At 36.5% G+C, this 2,603-nt stretch overlaps 1 protein-coding gene and 1 pseudogene across 4 annotated transcripts in view; both read left to right on the top strand.

Annotated features, from left to right (window-relative positions):
- Positions 1-2,603, top strand: part of LOC100951974 (protein argonaute-3) — a 132,271-nt gene that overhangs the window by 96,613 nt on the left and 33,055 nt on the right. The gene's annotated exons all lie outside the window — the stretch shown is intronic.
- Positions 1,176-1,598, top strand: LOC100952286 (annotated as a pseudogene).

The following is a 2,603-nucleotide window of genomic DNA, read 5'->3' as shown; positions in this document are numbered from 1 at the left end:
AAAAAAAAATAGCTGAGCATTGTGGCAGGGGCCTATAATCCCAGCTACTTGGGAGGCTGAGGCAAGAGAATCACTTAAGCTCAAGAGTTTGAGGTTGCTGTGAGCTGTGATGCCATAGCACTCTACTGAGGGCAACATAGTGAGACTCTGTCTCAAAAAAATAAATAAATAAAGAGTCTACATGTGTAAATGGCCTCCTTATAGTAAATACTCAGTATGTTAGGTATTATTATTATAAAAAAACTAAAATTTTGGGAGATTAGCAAGTTTAATATAAATCGCTGAATCATAGAAAAGCACAAAGAAAATATACTTATCAAACCATTGAAGAGAATAAAATTATTTAAGCTTAGAAACGACAGAAGAAATCACTGGAAAATTATTTGAGTTGATTGCATAAAAATTAAATTTTTTGTATGTTACAAATGTACTAAAAAGGAAACCAACAGAATGTGAAAAATATTTGCAGCATATGGAAATAATAAACAACTTGTTTATTATTAGCTAAGCTAAAATCTTCTATTCTTTTAGGTTAGCGAGAAGAGAATATAAATCAAAGTTTCTCAAGTAAAAACAAAACAAGACCAGGCATTACTCATACCTGTACTCCTAACACTGGGAGGCCAAGGCAGGAGGATCACTTAAAGCCAGGAGTTCAAGACAAGCCTGTGCAACATAGGAGACTCTCATCTCTCCAAAAGTATCAAAAACTCAGCCAGGCATGGTGGCATTGGTGGCATTCCCTGTAGTCTCAGCTACTTGGGAGGCTGAGGCGAGAGGATTGTTTTAGCCTAGAGTTTGAAGTTGCTATAAGCTATGCTTATGCCAATGTATTCTATCCTAGGCAGCAGAATGAGACCCTGTCTCAGAAAACAAAACAAACCAAAAAAGTAAATATATAAGAAAAAAAAATTTTTTATCAGCAGTTAAAAGTATAAATCAATAAAAGAGAAAATTGTATGCTACTAAATTAGCAAATGTATTTAAATTACAATATCTAGTGCTTGTGAGTATGTAGTGACTCTAGTATTTTAATACATTGCTGATGGCAGTATAAATTGATATTATCCTTTGCATTAAAAGAATAAACATGTGCTTTCCCTACCATGACCGAGTGCCGCAGAGGCAGAAGCTTGGGTGAGTTCAAGATTCAGCTTTACCCATAACCCACTGCCATGGCCGTAGAAGGCATTGCTGCTGGAGATATAATGGGCATTAACACTGCTTTTATACAAGGTGCTGAAGACTGTCCTTATCTATGATGTCCTTGCACATGGAATCAGTGAAGCTGCCAAAGCCTTAGACAAGTGCTAAGCCCATCTTTGTGTGCTTGCATCCAACTGTGATGAGCCTGTATATGTCAAATCGGTGGAGGCCCTTTGTGCTTAACACCAAATCAACCTATTTAAGGTTGATGATAAGAAACTAGGGGAATGGGTAAGCCTTTGTAAAACTGAGAGAGAGGAAACCCCATAAAGTGGTTGGTTGCAGGTGTATAGTAGTAGTTAAGGACTATGGCAAAGAATCTCAGGCCAAGGATGTCATTAAAGAGTACTTCAAATGCAAGAAATGAATAAATAAAACTTTGGCTCAAAAAAATAAAAGTATAAATATAGATTCTTAGTCTACAATTTAGTACTTCCAATTCCAAGAATCTACTCAAAGGAAAGAATTCATACTGTAAAAAATCTCTATGCACAAAATTTTTATGACATCTATAATATTAAGAAGCTATTAGGAACTGGTTCTAAATGATGAGTAAATTATATCGTTGATGAAATCTTACACAGTGATTAAAAATGATAGTTATAAAAATCGAAGAACAGTTTCAAAGTTGTGACAAAATATAGTTTTTTAAACTCAAAGAATTTGTAAATCAAGAAGAAAATGACAACCCAATTAAAAAATAGACAAAGAACATAAAACAGAAAAACAAATGGTCAGTTGTCCTATAAAACAATGCTAAGTCTCATTAGTCATTAAAGAAACATTAGGCCCACTGTGATGTGGGAAGAGGAGGTCCAGGAGCAGCAGCCATTCTCTTACCAACAGAGACTAACAGCAGCAGTTCACTACACTGTTGGTTGTCTTTGTGAGGAAGTTGCAGCACACAAAAAGATGCAGTTCAGCGAACAGACCATTGCATCAATTTCAGTGATGACTTCTGACAGCGTGAAAATTTCGCCAAAGACCTTGAAACTACTAAAGTCACTGCTAAAATATACACAGAGAAAAATGAAGAGATTGCTCAGATTAAACTAGAATGACAGGCAAAGAAGAAAAAGAAGTTAAAGGATGAGAACAAAAATTTATTTAAAGGCCTAGCTCTGTGGCTTACACCTGTATTCCTAGCACTCTGGGAGGCCCAGGCAGGTGGATTGCTTGAGCTCAGGAATTTGAGACTACCCTGAGCAAGAGTGAGACTCTATCTCTACTAAAAATAGAAAAACTAGCAGGGCGTTGTCGCAGACGCCTGTAGACCCAGCTACTCAGGAGGCTGAGGCAAAAGGATTACTTAAGTCCAGGAGTTTGAGGTCACTTTTAGCTATGTTGCCATGGCACTCTACCCAGACAACAAAGTGAGAATTTGTCTCATAAAAAAA

The sequence above is a fragment of the Otolemur garnettii genome, unplaced genomic scaffold, assembly GCF_000181295.1.
Source record: "Otolemur garnettii isolate 467f Iridium unplaced genomic scaffold, OtoGar3 scaffold00025, whole genome shotgun sequence".
Lineage (NCBI taxonomy): Eukaryota > Metazoa > Chordata > Mammalia > Primates > Galagidae > Otolemur > Otolemur garnettii.
This window is presented reverse-complemented; position numbering and strand designations above follow the sequence as displayed.